The 20,143-nt window shown below is 42.9% G+C and overlaps 1 protein-coding gene across 1 annotated transcript in view; it reads right to left on the reverse strand.

Annotated features, from left to right (window-relative positions):
* The window catches only part of LOC121532182 (proline-rich protein 5-like), a 46,603-nt gene extending 28,610 nt beyond the window's left edge, over positions 1–17,993 (reverse strand). Inside the window, exon 1 of the mRNA XM_041837951.2 lies at positions 17,778–17,993. The gene's annotated coding sequence lies outside the window, so the exon portion shown is untranslated. The remainder of the gene's footprint in view (positions 1–17,777) is intronic.
* Positions 17,994–20,143: the final 2,150 nt, after the last annotated feature.

A 20,143-nucleotide genomic window follows, 5' to 3' on the forward strand; every position in this document is an offset into this window, starting at 1 on the left:
ATTCGCAATTTATGTAAAAAAAAAAACTTTCCTACATTTCCGCGCAGCAGGCCAGGTAGGCTACTTCTATGCCTTCTTAGGGACGCGCGCGCTCCCTCAACATTAACAGGACAGAAAAACAGACACATGCCCATTGCTCAAATGGAGCACTAGAAACAAAATAATGAAAGAAATTGACAAAACTTGTCAATTATGGTTATGAAATAAACCAAAACGTGTTTCTCACAAGTGTAGCAGGTTGTGAACTCTGCAAACAACATTTTCACTCCGAGAATGAGAACGGTAAATGGCTGTAATTAATACATGCAGTAACGGTACATTTAATACTGGTGACATACAGTGGGGAGAACAAGTATTTGATACACTGCCGATTTTGCAGGTTTTCCTACTTACAAAGCATGTAGAGGTCTGTACTTTTTTTCATAGATACACTTCAACTGTGAGAGACGGAATCTAAAACAAAAATCCAGAAAATCACATTGTATGATTTTTAAGTAATTAATTTGCATTTTATTGCATGACATAAGTATTTGATACATCAGAAAAGCAGAACTTAATATTTGGTACAGAAACCTTTGTTTGCAATTACAGAGATCATACGTTTCCTGTAGGTCTTGACCAGGTTTGCACACTGCAGCAGGGATTTTGGCCCACTCCTCCATACAGACCTTCTCCAGATCCTTCAGGTTTCGGGGCTGTCGCTGGCCAATACGGACTTTCAGCTCCCTCCAAAGATTTTCTATTGGGTTCAGGTCTGGAGACTGGCTAGGCCACTCCAGGACCTTGAGATGCTTCTTACGGAGCCACTCCTTCGTTGCCCTGGCTGTGTGTTTCGGGTCGTTGTCATGCTGGAAGACCCAGCCACGACCCATCTTCAATGCTCTTACTGAGGGAAGGAGGTTGTTGGCCAAGATCTCGCGATACATGGCCCCATCCATCCTCCCCTCAATACGGTGCAGTCGTCCTGTTCCCTTTGCAGAAAAGCATCCCCAAAGAATGATGTTTCCACCTCCATGCCTCACGGTTGGGATGGTGTTCTTGGGGTTGTACTCATCCTTCTTCTTCCTCCAAACACAGCGAGTGGAGTCTAGACCAAAAAGCTCTATTTTTGTCTCATCAGACCACATGACCTTCTCCCATTCCTTCTCTGGATCATCCAGATGGTCATTGGCAAACTTCAGACGGGCCTGGACATGCGCTGGCTTGAGCAGGGGGACCTTGCGTGTGCTGCAGGATTTTAATCCATGACGGCGTAGTGTGTTACTAATGGTTTTCTTTGAGACTGTGGTCCCAGCTCTCTTCAGGTCATTGACCAGGTCCTGCCCTGTAGTTCTGGGCTGATCCCTCACCGTCCTCATGATCATTGATGCCCCACAAGGTGAGAACTTGCATGGAACCCCAGACCGAGGGTGATTGACCGTCATCTTGAACTTCTTCCATTTTCTAATAATTGCGCCAACAGTTGTTGCCTTCTCACCAAGCTGCTTGCCTATTGTCCTGTAGCCCATCCCACCCTTGTGCAGGTCTACAATTTTATCCCTGATGTCCTTACACAGCTCTCAGGTCTTGGCCATTGTGGAGAGGTTGGAGTCTGTTTGATTGAGTGTGTAGACAGGTGTCTTTTATACAGGTAACGAGTTCAAACAGGTGCAGTTAATACAGGTAATGAGTGGAGAACAGGAGGGCTTCTTAAAGAAAAACTAACAGGTCTGTGAGAGCCGGAATTCTTACTGGTTGGTAGGTGATCAAATACTTATGTCATGCAATAAAATGCAAATTAATTACTTAAAAATCATACAATGTGATTTTCTGGATTTTTGTTTTAGATTCCGTATCTCACAGTTGAAGTGTACCTATGATAGAAATTACAGACCTCTACATGCTTTGTAAGTAGGAAAACCTGCAAAATCGGCAGTGTATCAAATACTTGTTCTCCCCACTGTATGTAATGGGGAATTGCTTTAAAAAAACAATAAATCAAAGGTCAAACAATGCACACAATGAAACAACGAATGCGCAAGAATTGATGGGAGACAGCTGAGCCATTCTGGAAAGAGACTCGCCTATACTGTATCTTCGACACACACCCCTCCCCTTCTTCTTGTCTCAACATTTTAAATTATACTCAAGACACATTATCTTCACAAATATTTTAGATGCTTTTCACTGACAGCCGCAACTCAATAATCAGCTAGGCCTATTGCCACGCGCGCTTCCCAAATAGGCATAGGCCTATGAGCTTGTAATTTCAAACAATCCACAGCTATTAAAAAAAAGAAGCTAATGATCCTCGATTCCTCTGTGGCTTAGTCATGCTTTCTGGTGAAGTATTTTATTTATTTCTGTATAATTTTGGAAAATGTATTTCAATTTACTACCCTAGCATATTGGACCTGCCGCTATGCCATTTCTCTCCTGTTCTATTGGTTCATACTTTCTTTCTTTGTCCAGAAGCCAAAACCAATCCTAGTCATATTAGCAACTCATTCTTGCTCTTGCGTCTTTAGATTCCCCTTCTTTCTAAGTTTCTAACAGAGATTTTCATCTCTGTCACATATGGAACCGCTCTCATTTTGGCAAATGTTTGAAAATTATGTTTTATTGGCTGCTTCATTACAGGAGTTGCATGTTCTGTTAAGATAAATTACCATTATCTAAATGTGATTTCTGTCATTCCGAGCACCCTGGGTGGACGCCCTAATGGGTTTATGCACTCAATGCATATGGGTCTGGTAAAATTTCTCAAATGGCCGGTAAATTAAAATCTTCCCAGACAGGTCGTACGGCGCCACATTTTCCTAATGGAGACCCTGACACACACACACACACCATGACATTCGGGGGTCTCTATTGAGTGTACGCGCTTCATAAAATGTTATGGGCATAATAATAAAGACATCATTTAAATGGTAAAAACTTGAACTACCTTTTAATGTGGTATAAACACAAACAGTCATGATATTTCATGTGATTGTCAAACAAATCACTTCAAAAGTAGGCTATCTGTGCATGTTCATCCACTCCAAAATAATACCAGCATCCAAACTGCATGTATACTCGTGCCATTTGATGAATGGAAATATACATCTTGTTATAAAACACCAAAAAGTGTGCCTAATGACATTCAGTGATTGTTATTGATTAGGTCTACATTAATTGATGCGTCTTGCTGACAAATTTACCTTTTTTGTACTCTGAAAGTCGGGACACCTGAAATGGGGCTGAAACTGTCCCGGGAAAAACGTACTAGACTAGGCTACAATGTGTATTAACATGAACTTCAAATAGGCCTACCGGTAGCCAGTGATGTAGTGGGGAAAAAATTGGTGGGTAAACTCTGATTGCTGGTCGTGGTGAAAAAATTAACGCTCCCTATACTTTCAATGCATTTTTCAGAAAACGGTGGGTATATGGCGTTTACTTGCGTTTACCCTCCACAAGGCCTACACCACTACCGGTGGCCTACCCTCTCAGCCGAGGCAATTTTACACGCATAAACACACGTAGAACAGGTAGCCTACATTCAGTATAATACATGAGTTGAATCAAAACATGTTCGAATGCTTTTAACTAGAAGAGCCAACTATAGGCCTACTGTCATTAACGTACTTGTTGGATGGATTGATTGCGCATTGGTGTCTAGCTGTAGGCTAGTTGTCTGGTGATATTGTCGACCATCATCAGCTGATCCAGGAAAGAAAACAAATATTGATAGAAAATAATAAAGCTAAATAAACGGTCTACTACTTCTGGCCATGGATGGCACGGAGAACAACAGTACCCGCGCAAACCTGAAAAACAAAGTAATGAGAGCTCTAAACAGCTGACTGACAAAAGCAAACAATGATAAATCAACTGATAAATCTAATGCATTGGAATTAATATTATTTTTATCATAGCAAACAAATGGTGAAAATTAGGAAGTACAAAGGAAAATCGATGCATAAAGGAGCTCAGATGAGGATGAAATTCAGCGAATTCGCACCCTGAACGCAAACACACACACACACACACACTCTCTCTAACAATTAAAATACAAGGTTTAGTTTTTAATCTTTTGCATGAAGGAGCGTGTTCTCCAGGCAGCAGCGACAATACAGCTCTCCTACCAAGGCAACATCCAACTCATCCCCGACTATACTGCGGAGGTATCCAAAAAGCGACCGTTATTTAAGAAGGTTAAATCTGACCTCTACAACACTGAAATAAGATTCAAACTACTCTACCCGGCGAGTCTCAAAATCCCCCACAAAGACCGGGACATAACCTTCCAATCTGGCCAAGACGTGGATAGATACTTCAAGGAGGAAATGTACAGCCCTCACTGAATAAGATAAGCTATTTCCATATACACCACAAAGTGCCTACATTTGATTCATTCCTTAACACAATGCCTCAAGCCTACATGGACTATCCGCCTTGCCTGATTAATATTGAAACAGAACTTGATAAAAACTGAACTGATTATGGCAAAGCAACCACGCTGATATTTTGCGTTCATATCTATAGCCTTTCTCCCCATTCTTGCGAACATGAACTTGATATTTCCATAGGAAATTGACAAACATAACCTACCTACAACGACTGATTGGACTAGGCTATAGCCCGACTGCTTTTTCCTCTTCCAAAGTGCTACAGTTTGGTTTAATATTTGTCTTTGGAACTCTTTTGTGTTTAATTTATTTATTTGTCTCTGCTTAATTTCTTTTTAGGCCTACATGTCTTTAGTAGCCTACCTCCCCAATCTTGCAAATATGAACTTGATATTTCCATGGGAAACTGACGAACATAACCTACAAGGACTGATTGGGCTATAGCAGGGTTCCCCAACTGGCGGCTCGCGGGCCAAATCTGGCCCGCCAGCAATATTATTCGGCACCCCAAAGCCCCCAAAAGGGATTCTGAATATAAAAATTTTTATAATAATATTAATAAAAAAATCTCAGACCCGAAATGCAAAAAGTCACAAATGCAATATCTCAAGAAGGAAGTTTTCCAACCTAAATAATGCAAAAGTTAAGTTTGAACTTCATTCATGACGAGAGAGAATGCAGGAGACAGTCAACTAATAAAGCAGGCAGTGGACCATTTGGTGGTGCTGAAACGTAAAACTGCAACCGTAGCACAAAATAGGAGGCCTGGTGCTGAAAATATAGCTAACTTGTTATGCAAGTGGCACACAGCAGCAGATGGAGAAAAACTACACCAGTCGAGTAATTCATTTCAACAATAATCTTCATTTTAATTTGACTTTATAAACAACAAGAGGGTTTAATTGGAGTCTATTTCTTCCGAGCCTAGGCCTATATAAAATAACTTAACTGGCTGAGGTAGGCTATGGCTTAACAGTGTCTTTCACAATAAAAAAATGTGGCCTAATAGAAGTGGGATTTATTTAATTAGGCCTACTTACAATTGCAAATGACCAAAAATGTAGCATCCTACATAAAACAATCATTTCAAGAAAAAAAGTGATGTCTGTAACTGTCTGAATGTCTGTATCGTGAGTCTCGGGATAGCCTGCTCCTGTAATGACAGAACAAACAGAAAATACTGTCAGCATGAGACCTAAATAGCCCTGGATAAGCACTCACAATAATGTTAGTATTTACTAAATACAGTCATATAGGCTATTAAGTTACTTACTTAATGGTTAAAGTTGCATTTATCCCCTCGGTCACAATCTTGTGGATGTAGGGTGAGATGGATGTGATTTTGATGCGCAGGCAGTCCTTGATTGACTTCTGTGAAAGCCGGTTCATGTCAGGAGGAAAAGGAGGACTCGCAGGTGTAAGTCAATCCAAACATTTTTAGCACATAAAATGCAAGTTTCTTTATTGTGCTGTATTCCATTGAGCATGCCACCCAAAACGCACTCAGGGACTCGGCACTCCTGAGTGCATCACTGATTTGAGCGCATCGCCTCATCCAGCGAGGGTATTGTTTTCTTAGCAAGGGAGGTGAATTCTCCACCTGGGCGGACTGTAAGAGGATCATGTACAAGCACAATGATATCTTTAATTGGGCATGCTGTAGTCTTCAAATCTGGGGGAGAAGTTATCCCTCAGCTGCTTGATGAAATCTTCCATCACCTTTGCGACAATGCTCCGTTCTGGTCCCTCTGCCTGTCGTTTCTTCAGTGTGCTGAAGTGCAGTAGCCTTCCAGATGAAAAGTCCAAATCGAACAACTCAAACTTCCTAGTAAAGACCTAAAGTTTTTAAACCATGTCCACAACTGTTTTCCCTCTTCCTTGCAACTGCAGATTTAACCCATTTAAGTGACAGAATATAACCAAAAAAAGCAATACTCGAGAGGAATTCCTATATTTCCAGAATACGAATGTGGTCAGCTTCTGCCCTCATTTTTGGGAGAAAATCCACAACCTGGTCATGCAGCTCAAAGAACCGCTTCAGTGCTTTTCCTTTACTCAGCCAGCGCATGTCGTTGTGAAGCAGGAGATCATCAGTAATTAGACTTCTCCAAGCTCTGATGCTACTGATATTCATTAGTAGCCTACCAAACTTGCTAACTGCCTGGTATTCAGCACTCTATTGTCCCTCTAATCACTCTGACGTCAATGCAAATGTAATCGAACATTTAATCAAACACTTCATGAGAGCCCATGAGCTCATGTTGCGCAACATTTCTATAGGTTATGCAATTGCTTGAGAAAACAAGAGTGATGGCCTCTATTAAAAGCTTTCTATAGGCTAGGCCTACTATATTTATTTCTAAACCTTCCTAATATTAAGCACATTGCTTCTATTTAAAAGAAATTGAGGCATTATCAAGTGCTTATCAAATTGTGAATGAGAGACTGATGAAGTGTGTACAGCCTGCGCAAATCATGTAACTTTTTTCAAATCATCATTAGTCGCATCATGCAGCCTTAGAATGTATTCAAAAATCAAAATATATAGCCCAACATTTGTATCACAACTAAAGTTACATAAATAACTCTAAATTAAGCATATAGGAGTACCTGTTTCTTTGTTAACTGCTCAACACTGAATAGCCGCATGTGCGCACTCCCTCAAATCGTTTGGAGAAAATATCCTTTCTATTTTATTCAGCTATGTTCAATTGTATTCTTCATACTATAAAATAATATAAATGAATGCTACGGAATTCTAAGAAATCTTGTCTGCTAAATGACTAGTGTAGCCCACAGCCATATGGCATAGCCAGATCAGGGCCTAACATAAGGACAACTCAGAGTATGCTATTATGTTATTCTGAAATAGACTACATTTTCTTCATATCATGTTCTTTAGACCTGTCTAAAATAAATTATGGATTTATTGTGATGGTGTAGGCTATATTACGTGGATTTTTAGACTTTTTTAAATGTAGATGTTCCAAAGGTCTGCATCAGTGGCTTGTAGGCTGTGTGTGGAAGACAGGAGATGCTAAATGTGTTTATGTTAATTAACGGTCAATTACCATGAGACCGGCAGTTATTTGCTTGACAATTACCGGCTGACAAAATGTTATGACCGATACAGCCCTAGGCTGGTAGACAGCACACTCTGATGGATGAGACAGTGCAAGCCATTCATTTGGGGGGCGTTTTCCTTCAACCTGCTGACCAGGCCCCTGTGTCTGCCCACCATAGCAGGAGCCCCGTCACAAAGTTGACTTTTTCGAATGACAGGCCATGCTGCCTAAACAATTCTTCCAGCTTTGGGAATATGATGTCCCCGGTGGTGTGTAATTCGAAGGGAATCAGTGCCAGTAGCGCTTCTTTAAATTCATTTCCATCAAAATAACAGACATATAACTGTGCTACATCGGTGTTAGTACTCTCATTAACAATCCTCCAGAACAATCGTATGCACATCATCCGCCAGCGCATGGATGTGGCGGCCGACTGTTGACGCAGACAGGGGCACCTGTTTGACAGATGCAATTATGCTATCCATAGACTTGTCTGTAGCCAATTCCTCCAAAACTGTCACCATGCACTTTTTAAATACCTCCGTGTCTGTGAAGTGCATGTTGTCTTTGGTTAGAACCCAGGACGCTTTTAAGGAGGCACTTGTGACCTTCTGTCTACTTTGTCATCTTTAGCACACAACATTTTCTGGTTTGCAAAGAAATGTATTGAAAGAGAGAAATGAAACTACAACGAGGTCTAATAGATCTAACTTGTAATTTTGGATGCTTTCTAACTTCTGATGCATGGATTTGATCGATGTATTTTCACTGTTATCAAAATAACTCATGGTAAGCGCATACAGCCACTCATCCTACTTGCTTCGGAGCGCGCGTTCACTACATGACAGGAACGAGCACGTAGATATCTTGCACTAAATGTGTATTTTGTATTTATTAATGATTCTCTTCCTGGGGTCCAGCAACATTAAGGCAGTTATATACCATTTAAAATTTTACATGACATTACACCTTATCCAATACATTTAGTGTGTTCCCTCAGGCCACTACTCCACTATCACATATTTACAATACAACATCTATGTGTACGTGTGTGTAAAGTGCGTGTCTTATCATGTGTATGTGTGCCTGTGTGTGTGTCTCTTCACAGTCCCCGCTGTTCCATAAGGTGCATTTTTATCTGTAAAAAAAATAAATATCTGATTCTACTGCTTGCATCAGTGGAATAGAGTTCCATGTAGCCATGGCTCTACAGTTGAAGTCAGAAGTTTACATACACCTTAGTTAAATACATTTAAACTCAATTTTTCACAATTCCTGACATTTAATCCTAGTAAAAATTCCCTGTCTTAGGTCAGTTAGGATCACCACTTTATTTTAAGAATGTGAAATGTCAGAATAATAGTAGAGAGAATGATTTATTTCAGCTTTTATTTCTTTCATCACATTCCCATTGGGTCAGAAGTTTACACACACTCAATTAGTATTTGGTAGCATTGCCTTTAAATTGTTTAACTTGGGTCAAACGTTTCAGGTAGCCTTCCACAAGCTTCCCACAATAAGTTTTTGGCCCATTCCTCCTGACAGAGCTGGTGTAACTGAGTCAGGTTTGTAGGCCTCCTTCCTCGCACAAGCTTTTTCAGTTCTGCCCAGAAATGTTCTATAGTATTGAGGTCAGGGCTTTGTGATGGCCACTCCAATACCTTGACTTTGTTGTCCTTAAGCCATTTTGCCAGAACTTTGGAAGTATGCTTAGGGTCATTGTCCATTTGGAAGACCCATTTGCTACCGAGCTTTAACTTTCTGACTGATGTCTTGAGATGTTGCTTCAATATATCCACATAATTTTCCTTCCTCATGATGCCATCTATTTTGTGAAGTTCAACAGTCCCTCCTGCAGCAAAGCACCCCCACAGCATGATGCTGCCACCCCCGTGCTTCACGGTTGGGATGGTGTTCTTTGGCTTGCAATCCTTCCCCTTTTTCCTCCAAACATAACGATGGTCATTATGGCCAAACATTTCTATTTTTGTTTCATCAGACCAGAGGATATTTCTCCAAAAAGTACAATCTTTGTCCCCATGTGCAGTTGCAAACCGTAGTCTGGCTTTTTTATGGCGGTTTTGGAGAAGTGGCTTCTTCCTTGCTGAGCGGCCTTTCTGGTTATGTCGATATAGGACTCGTTTTAATGTGGATACAGATACTTTTATACCTGTTTCATCCAGCATCTTCACAAGGTCCTTCGCTGTTGTTCTGGGATTAATTTGCACTTTTCGCACCAAAGTACGTTCATCTCTAGGAGACAGAACGCGTCTCCTTCCTGAGCGGTATGACGGCTGCGTGGTCGCATGGTGTTTATACTTGCGTCCTATTGTTTGTACAGATGAACGTGGTACCTTCAGGCATTTGAAAATTGCTCCCAAGGATGAACCTGACTTGTGGAGGTCTACAATTCATTTTCTGAGGTCTTGACTGATTTATTTTGATTTTCCCATGATGTCAAGCAAAGAGGCACCGAGTTTGAAGGTAGTCCTTGAAATACATCCCCAGGTACACCTCCAATTGACTCAAATGATGTCAATTATCCTATCAGAAGCTTCTAAAGCCATGACATTCTTTTCTGGAATTTTCCAAGCTGTTTAAAGCAGTCAACTTAATGTAGGTAAACTTCTGACCCACTGGAATTGTGATACAGTGAATTATAAGTGAAATAATCTGTCTGTAAACAATTGTTGGAAAGATTACTTGTTTCATGCACAAAGTAGATGTCCTAACCGACTTGCCAAATCTATAGTTTGTTAACAAGAAATTTGTGGAGTGGTTGAAAAACGAGTTTTAATGACTCTGTCCTAAGTGTATGTAAACTTGCGACTTCAATTGTATATAGTACTGTGCGCCTCCCATAGTCTGTTCTTGACTTGGGGATTGTGAAGAAACCTTTGGAGGCATGTCTTGTGGGGTATGCATGGGTGTCCGAGCTGTGAGCTAGTCCCTCTTTGTGGCACCTGACCACACGACTGAACAGTAGTCCAGGTGCGTCAAAACTAGAGCCTATAGGACCTGCCTTGTTGATAGTGTTGTTAAAAAGGCAGTGCAGTGCTTTATTATGGACAGACTTCTCCCTATCATAGCTACTGTTGTATCAACATGTTTTGACATTGACAGTTTACAATCCAGGGTTAATCCAAGCAGTTTAGTCTCCTCAACTTGCTCAATTTCCACATTATTTATTACAAGATTTAGTTGAGGTTTAGGGTTTAGTGAATGATTTGTACCAAATACAATGATTTGTTTTTTAAATATTTAGGACTAACTTATTCCTTGCCACCCATTCTGAAACTAACTGCAGCTCTTTGTTAAGTGTTGCAGTGATTTCACTCGCTGTAGTAGCTGATGTGTATAGTGTTGAGTCATCCGCATGCACTGGATTTACTCAAGGCCAGTGGCATGTCATTAGTAAAGATTTAAAAAAGTAAGGGGCCTAGACAGCTGCCCTGGGAAATTCCTGATTCTACCTGGATTATGTTGGAGAGGCCTCCATTAAAGAAAGATCCAAATGATGTCATTTCTTTGGCAAATAGAGCTCTTTGGCCACACACACCATTGGTGAGTTTGGCTTTGAAAAACAGAAGCATATGCAAAAAGGTACCTCATACCTACGGTAAAATATGGTGGTGTATCTTTGATGTTATGGGGCTATTTTACTTCCACTGGTCCTGTGGCCCTTGTTAAGGTCAACGGCATCATGAACTTTACCCAGTACCAGGACATTTTTGCCAAAAACCTGGTTGCCTCGGCCAGGAGGCTGACACTTGGCCACAAGTGGATCTTCCAGCTAGACAATAACCCCAAGCACACATCAAAATTGACCACAAAATCAACATTTTGTAATGGCCACCTCAGTCTCCAGACTTGAAACCCCATTGAAAACAAGTGGTTTGAATTGAAGAGGGCAGTCCATAAGCGCATACTAAGGATATCAAGGATCTGGAATGATTCTGTATGGAGGAATGGTCTAAGATCTCTCCCAATGTGTTTTCCAATCTCATAAAACATTTGATAAAAAGGCTCAGTGTCGTTATCCTCGCAAGGGTAGGGTGCTGGAATACTGAAAACAGGGGTACCAATAATTTTGACCCCTATCATTTTTAGATCGTTTTTTATTACCGCTGCCCCACTCGGGAGGCTCAATTTCTCTTCTTACAAAAAAAGACACAATGTTTCAGTTATCGTCCTTTATCACTTTGAATTCTGACAAAGCATTCGCTAAAGTTTTGGCCTCTCGCCTTGAACCCTACTTGACACACTCATCACTGGCTTAATAAAAACGTGTTTAGCCTCTGATAATGTCCGCCGTCTCCTACATGTCATTGACACAGTTAACAACTCGGGAACTACTAACGCTAATGACATTCAGGGCCCTGGTCTCTCTGGACGCAGAAAAGGCTTTAGATCGCCTCGAGTGGCAGTACTTGTGGATAGTTCGGAAAAAGGTTTCATAGATATGATTCAACTTCTATATGCCAATTCCTCTGTGATGGTGTTGACGGGCAAGAATTGCTCCTCACATTTCGCTCTGTCCCGTGGCACACGGCAAGGCTGTCCGCTCTCTCCTCTGTTATTTGCCTTATACTTGGAACCTGTTGCCCAGACGGTCCGCCAATCCAATATTCACACACCAATCACTGTACATGACACCAAACATTACATATCCCTTTATGCTGACAATATCCTGCTTTTTCTTTAAAATACACAGCAATCTCTACCTCATATTCTTGACATTTTTTCTGAATTCAGCCACATTTCAGGCTATAAAATTAACTGGGGCAAGTTTGCCCTTTTAACTCTAATTAATATGGGAGATTATCCAATGGCACCACCTGGATTAAAAACCTGGCGCCGACGAAGATGGCGGCCTCGCGACTATCTCTTAGGAAACTTTGCAGTATTTTGTTTTTTTTATGTATTCTTTTTTACATTATTAGCTCAGAAAGTGTTTTGTATCATTACATACAGCTGGGGGAAACTTGGATATCAGAGTGACGGTAACTCAGCATTACGACCAGGAATACGACTTTCCCGAAGCAGATCCTTTGTTTGCTCTCCCCAGGGCAACTGAACTGATTCCAGCGGCTGACCCAAAACATCGCCAGCGGAGGAGAGGCACTCGGAGCGGCCTGCTGGTTCGACTTAGGAGGCGCGCACACCACCCACCGCTTCCAAGTATACTACTCGCTAATGTTCAGTCTTTGGTTAACAAGATCGACGAAATCCGGGCAAGGATTTCTTTCCAGAGAGACATCAAGGCCTGTAACATACTTTATTTCACAGAAACATGGCTCTCTTGCGATATTCTGTCGAAATCGGTCCAGCCAGAGGGGTTCTCAGTTCATCGCGCAAACAGGAATAAATATCTCTCCTGGAAGCAGAAGGGCGGAGGTGTGTGTTTCATGATTAACGACTCATGGTGTAATTGTAGTAACATACAGGAACTCAAGTCCTTTTGTTCACCCGACCTAGAATATCTCACAATCAAATGCCGACCGTATTATCTCCCAAGATTATTTTATTTTATTTACATGGCCGTGTATATCCCCCCTCAAGCCGATACCACGACGGCCCTCAAAGCACTTCACTGGACTTTATGCAAACTGGAAGACACATATCCTGAGGCTGCATTTATTGTAGCCGGGGATTTTAACAAAGCAAATTTGAGGACTAGGCTGCCGAAGTTCTATCAACATATCGACTGTTGTACTCGCACTGCCAAAATCCTCGACCATTGCTATTCGAACTTCCGGGATGGTTATAAGGCCCTCCCCCGCCCTCCTTTTGGCACATCTGACCATGACTCTATTTTGCTCCTCCCTTCCAATTGGCAGAAACTCAAACAGGAAATACCCGTGCTAAGGACTATTCAACGCTGGTCTGACCAATCGGAATCCACGCTTCAAGATTGTTTTGATCACGCGGACTGGGATATGTTCCGGGTAGCTTCCGAAAATAATTTAGACGAATACACTGAAACGGTGACTGAGTTTATCAGGAAGGGTATAGGTGATGTTGTGCCCACTGTGACTATTAAAACCTACCCTAACCAGAAACCGTGGATAGATGGCAGTATTCACGCCAATCTGAAAGCGCGAACCACCGCATTCAACCATGGCAAGGTGACTTGGAATATGGCAGAATACAAACAGTGTAGCTACTCACTCCGCAAGGCAATTAAACTGGCAAAACATCAGTATTGAGACAAAGTGGAGTCGCAATTCAACATCTCAGACACGAGACGTATGTGGCAGGGTCTACAGACAATCACGGACTACAACAGGAAAACAAACCACGTCGCCAACACCGACATCTCGCTTCCAGACAAACTAAACACCCGCTTTGAGGATAACACAGTGCCACTGACGAGGCCCACTACCAAGAACTGTGGCCTATCCTTCTCCGTGGCCGACGTGATTAAGACATTTAAGCATGTTAACCCCCGCAAGGCTGCAGGCCCAGACGGCATCCCTAGCCGCGTCCTCAGAGCATGCGCAGACCAGCTGGCTGGTGTGTTTATAGACATATTCAATCTCTCCCTTTCCCAGTCTGCTGTTCCCACATGCTTCAAGATGGCCACCATTGTTCCTGTACCCAAGAAAGCAAAGGTAACTGAACTAAATGACTATCGCCCTGTAGCACTCACCTCTGTCATCATGAAGTGCTTTGAGAGACTAGTCAAGGATCATATCACCTCTACCTTACCTGTCACCCTGGACCCACTTCAATTTGCTTACCGCCCCAATAGATCCACAGACGATGCAATCGCCATCCCACTGCACACTGCCCTATCCCATCTGGACAAGAGGAATACCTATGTAAGAATGCTGTTCATTGACTATAGCTCAGCATTCAACACCATAGTACCCTCCAAGCTCATCATCAAGCTCGAGGCCCTGTGTCTGAACACCGCCCTGTGCAACTGGGTCCTGGCTTTCCTGACGGGCCGCCCCCAGGTGGTGAAGGTAGGAAACATCATCTCCACTTCGCTGATCCTCAACACTAGGGCCCCACAAGGGTGCGTGCTCAGCCCCCTCCTGTACTCCCTGTTCACCCATGACTGCGTGGCCAAGCACGCCTCCAACTCAATCATCAAGTTTGCAGGCGACACAACAGTAGTAGGCTTGATTACCAACAATGACGAGACCACCTACAGGGAGGAGGTGAGGGCTCTGGGAGTGTGGTGCCAGGGAAATAACCTCTCACTCAACGTCAACAAAACAAAGGAGATGATCGTGGACTTCAAGAAACAGCAGAGGGTGCACCCCACTATCCACATCGACGGGACCGCAGTGGAGAAGGTGGAATGCTTCAAGTTCCTTGGCATACACATCACTGACAAACTGAAATGGTCCACCCACGCAGACAGCGTGGTGAAGAAGGCGCAACAGTGCCTCTTCAACCTCAGGAGGCTGAAGAAATTTGTCTTGGCACCTAAGACCCACACAAACTTTTACAGATGCACAATTGAGAGCATCCTGTCGGGCTGTATCACCACCTGGTACGGCAACTGCACCGCCTGCAACCGCAGGGCTCTCCAGAGGGTGGTAAGGTCTGCCGAACGCATTATTTGGGCCAAACTACCCGCCCTCCAAGACACATTCAGCACCCGATGTCACAGGAAGGCCAAAAAGATAATCAAGGACATCAACCACCCGAGCCAATGCCTGTTCACCCCGCTATCATCCAGAAGGCGAGGTCAGTACAGGTGCATCAAAGCTGGGACCGAGAGAATGAAAAACAGCTTCTATCTCAAGGCCATCAGACTGTTAAATAGCCATCACTAGCACATTAGAGGCTGCTGCTGCCTATTGAAATCACTGGCCACTTTAAGAAATGGAACACTAGTCACTTTAATAATGTTTACAGTCACTTTAATAATGTTTATATATCTTGCACTACTGATCTCATATGCATATACTGCATTCTATTCTATAATATTCTACTGTATCTTAGTCCATGCCGCTCTGTCATTGCTTGTCCATTTATGTATATTTTCTTAAATTCCATTCCTTACTAGTTTTGTGTGTATTAGGTATATGTTGTGAAATTGTTAAGATATTACTTGTTAGATATTACTGCACTGTCGGAGCTAGAAGCGCAAACATTTAGCTTCACCCGCTATAACATCTGTTAAACACGTGTATGTGACAAATAAAATGTTAATTTGATTTGGTACCCCTGTAGTAAAACAGTTGATACCAGTTCCTCTCTCTTTCCAACACTCTCCCCTCAATTAACCACCAAGCCTCGTGTGAAACAGACCATTATCATGCTCTGATCCCATATCTCCACATAGTTTCGCGAACAGTACCTTCATGCATATGGTCCGTGAGTGCCCTGACGTATCCCAATTCTGGACACTAGTCTTCAATATGCTTTCCACAATTCTCTCTAAACATATTCCATGTTTACCGCAGATTTTACTCCTCAATGACACCTCCGAATTGGATCTGTCTTTACAGGAAAAGTGATTATCGCTGTCTGGCCTCACAGCAGCCTTAAAAATGGTTGCCTGTCGATGGAAACCTCCCCATTCATTGTCTAAACATGAATGGTTACTGTATTTCATTGATATAGCTCAATTGGAGCTTTCGGTGGAGTGAATGCATGGCGCAAAATGGAGGGAGGGTGGAAGGGTGTGAGGGTATGGGGGGGGTGGTCTGGGTCTGAGGGAGGGAGGTTTAGCATCCTGCTCTTTTATTTATTTAATTTCTTGACTGTGGGCCAGGGGCGGGGGGGGACAGTTAATGTGATTCCTCTTTGCTTTCTTTGTAGCCCTTTGTCAATGTAAATAAAATAAAACAAAACATTTATTAAAAATAACAAATATTTTGCAAGTGTGCCTTCCATTGATAGTAAAGATGTGGTCTCTTCCAATGGTGTAACACTGAGACATAAAAATGGTATCCACAAGTTCATCTGACTGTGGGGAAGTAGATAAAGGGCTTCATTGCCAATATCCCGAAGTATGCCTTTAAGGCAAAAACGAAAGTAGGGTGGTTGGTCGGGGTGGATGGGTAGGCGTATAACGGATTTTAGCTAATTAGCAACTTTGCAACTACATGCAAACATCTAGCAAGCCAAAGGTTGTGTGTTTGAATCTCATCACAGACAACTTTAGTATTTTAGCAACTTTGCAACTACATACTACTTTTGAGCTACTTTGAAACTACTTAGCATGTTAGCTAACCCTTCCCTAACCTTAACCCTTTAACCTAACTAGAGAGGGACATTTGACTGGTACATCGTGGTAGGAACTGAACTGAGAAAATTGAGGGCACCGACTTACATTTTTATTGGGTACCCAGTTTATTATTTTTGATTACTGTATTGGATAAAACTGTATTATTGTGAATGAATGGTCATTGCGGTTGTGATACTCTGTTGTTGTGTATTGATCTAGAACATAAAAAAAGAGAAAGAAAAAACTAATGTTTTCAATAATAGATACACTTCAACTTAAAACCTATATCCCTGCGTCCTTCCAGTATTCTTTCTTCAGTAGATATTGAATGTTTTCCCTTGCCTTACTAGATGACATTGCTTCAGAACCCAGTCTCCTTTCAAACCTAAATAGACTGTATGCACATCTTACATAGTAACTCTAAAGTAGTTCCTAGTGTGTTACAATTTAATAGGAACCTACAACCCCATTTTTGAAAAAATAGTAATTCATTCAACTAACAAAACATATGCCCTATTTCCATTTGTACCATTTACTCAATGACATACTTTAGCCAAATTATTGTAACTGAAGATTACAATATTTGGATGACATCTAAGAAAAATAATAATAGCAGGACAAGAGGATCCACACACACACACACACTCCATTCGGACTGTCTGCCCCGCAAGCCACGCCAGTCTGGGTATTCTGCTTTTGTTCTTGCAGAGCGGCTGAGGTTCCTTCCCTTCCATAATCCACAGATCGATCGCTTTCATTTGCAAACGAAGGCATTTACTTAATTAATTTATGAGAACCCCTTAGGCTACAGAATAATCTCCTTGCTTCATATATATTTGTTATACAATTGTTAATGCGTAGCCTACAGGCTAGCCTACACAAAGGAAATGTATCCCCATAGAACACGACGTCCATGTCACAGGGAGGGACGTAGCCTACATTACAGTGCGTACGTGGAGTAGGGAACTTGAACATGTGCGCTACAGGATATGCAAACAAACAAACCCATGTAAACAATGCGAATGTAGGCTCTTACCTTGCCCAATCAACAGACAAGCATACCTTTAAAAAATCGACCATAAATAGCCTACCCATACAGTAAAGTTCACTGACTGTACACACACACATCCATCGCACGCTACTCACCGTTCTCTCTCCTGATCGTGTTGCTTATAATAGAATGAGGTGGATATAGCATTGATCAACTGTATAGCCTATCAGCAATAAAAACCATAGTCTATATCATTGTTGATTTTCCAGCCTGGACTGACCAAACAGGCATTTTGGTGCAGTCGTGCGATGCGCTAGCGACCTATGCCGCGGGAGTCATTCCAGGAGCATGCATGCTCGCCCCCGTGCTGTTTTGACGAGATGCCGTGCATGTTTTGCGTCTGTGAGCGTGTACGCGCGTATTGGTGTCTGGTGTTGTAGGGTGGACGAGATAAACGTTCTCATTCAAGCACGGCAAGTTGTAGAAAAGGAAAGAAAGATCAGCATGCACAATTTCAATTAGGACTATATTTAAAGGTCCAATCTACATTTAAGTAATTTAGCAGCCGCTCTTATCCAGAGCGACTTACAGTTAGTGAGTGCATACATTTTCATACTGGCCCCCCGTGGGAATCGAACCCACAACCCTGGCGTTGCAAGCGCCATCCTCTACCAACTGAGCAAAGTTGTATTTTTTTGTGATCCAATTGACATTTTAGTCATTTAGCAGAAGCTCTTATCCAGAGCGACTTACAATTAGTGAGTGCTTACATTTTTCATACTGGCCCCCCATGGGAATCGAACCCACAACCCTTGCGTTGCAAGCACCATGCTCTACCAACTGAGCTACAGGAGGGCTGTACTTCCTACCTACCTAACTAACAATCTCAATAACACATCATTTCTGGGTAACAATAAAGTGCCTTACTGTGATTGTTTTCAATTAAAATGATCAGAATTAAACAAAAATAACTTAGCAAAATACAATTTCTCAAGCAAGAATTTTGCTAGGACTGTCTGGGAGTGGTCTGGGAGTGGTCTGAGAGAGGGGCCTAATTGGAGGAGCCTAATGGGAGGGACGAGTCTGGCATTGATCAAGAAGGTCCACGTCCGGGAGGAGAGGGGGAGGAAGCCTGCCTTCAAATGGATCGGCCCGGCAGACTTCCACACCAGCCATGAGGACTCGGAGGCTGTGGAGGCCATTGCTCTTCCATGCGGCAGGAAACAGAAGCTGGCACGCCACGCCTCCTTCAGCGTGGTGCCCACCTCCGTGGCCAGCCAACGCCGCGTCAACTCGGCCCCCAGCAGCCCACACAGAGAAGTCACAGGTCTGCTTCCCCAGCCAGTGGACTATTCCAGAAAGTGTGTGAGCAGCAGCACCGTGTGCCGGCTGAGGTTTGGAACCACTGTTACAGCGGCGGACTTCGGAGCCCCACCCACAGTAACGGCAGCTCCCTGCTCTGCTCCCCGGGCCTAGCCCCCCTGGCCGTGCCCATCCACCCAGAGGGACCGTACGTGGGACCCCTGTCCCCACACCCCCCAGAATTCACCCCCCATCCCCACCACATGGCCTTTCTACCCAGCCTGTCCCAGGCCTCGGTGGTCATGCTGTACGGAGGTCCGGCGGCTCAGGAGGGGCTTGACCGCTTGACCACGGAAGTTCAAAGGTCGTCAGGGTCCGGAGAGAGCATCCTGGGGAAGAGGAAGAGGGATGAAGGAGCGGAGGAGGAGAAGAGGGTGAAAAAAGACACGAGGGAGTCGCCTGAGCTATCTGAAGAGGTGAGTTTGTGGGGGACAGGTGAAATCCACAGATGTACTGTGGATCTCTGATAGATTCACCATAAGCATTACAAGCTTCAGGTAGTCGTTGGCCATATGTACACACTGTACCTAGGATCAGATTACTCCTCCCAACTGCAATTTTGACCTTAGGTCACTGTAGATCAGTGTCTAGTGACCACTTCATCCTACTCCTGCTAGACCAATCACAATAATGTATGATCCTGATTTAAAGGGGAAGTTCAGTGTTTTACTATTTAATGTTAGAGGGTTCCTCACCCTGAAAGTAGTGAAAAACTAAACGTCCCCTTTAATTAGAAGCGTGGTGATTTGACAACCAACAAGACAGGTCAGGGACAGCGATGCTTCTTACTGTAACGTCTCAGGCGTAGATTCAGTCAGATCAAATTTTATTTGTCACATACACGTGTTTAGCAGATGTTATTGCGGGTGTAGCGAAATGCTTGTGCTTCCAGCTCCGACAGTGCAGTAATATCTAACATTAACCAGTGATAGCTGACACCCGCATGGCGGATGTTTTGGCGGTGTCAGAGGTGTAACTGCGTTGGAGCTGTCAGATCGGTGAGCAGCTGCTCTTGATCATTGTCATGAAGCCACACCCGTCCCACTCGCGTTAAAGTTCAGAACGAGAAAGTGTAGGCTATATTGAAATAATGATGCTCAGATTGCCAATAGCAATGTCCGCTTTAGGTATAATGACGTGAGCTGCTTGTGGATTTGAC

This window comes from Coregonus clupeaformis, chromosome 19 (assembly GCF_020615455.1).
Source record: "Coregonus clupeaformis isolate EN_2021a chromosome 19, ASM2061545v1, whole genome shotgun sequence".
NCBI classification, from domain to species: Eukaryota; Metazoa; Chordata; class Actinopteri; order Salmoniformes; family Salmonidae; genus Coregonus; species Coregonus clupeaformis.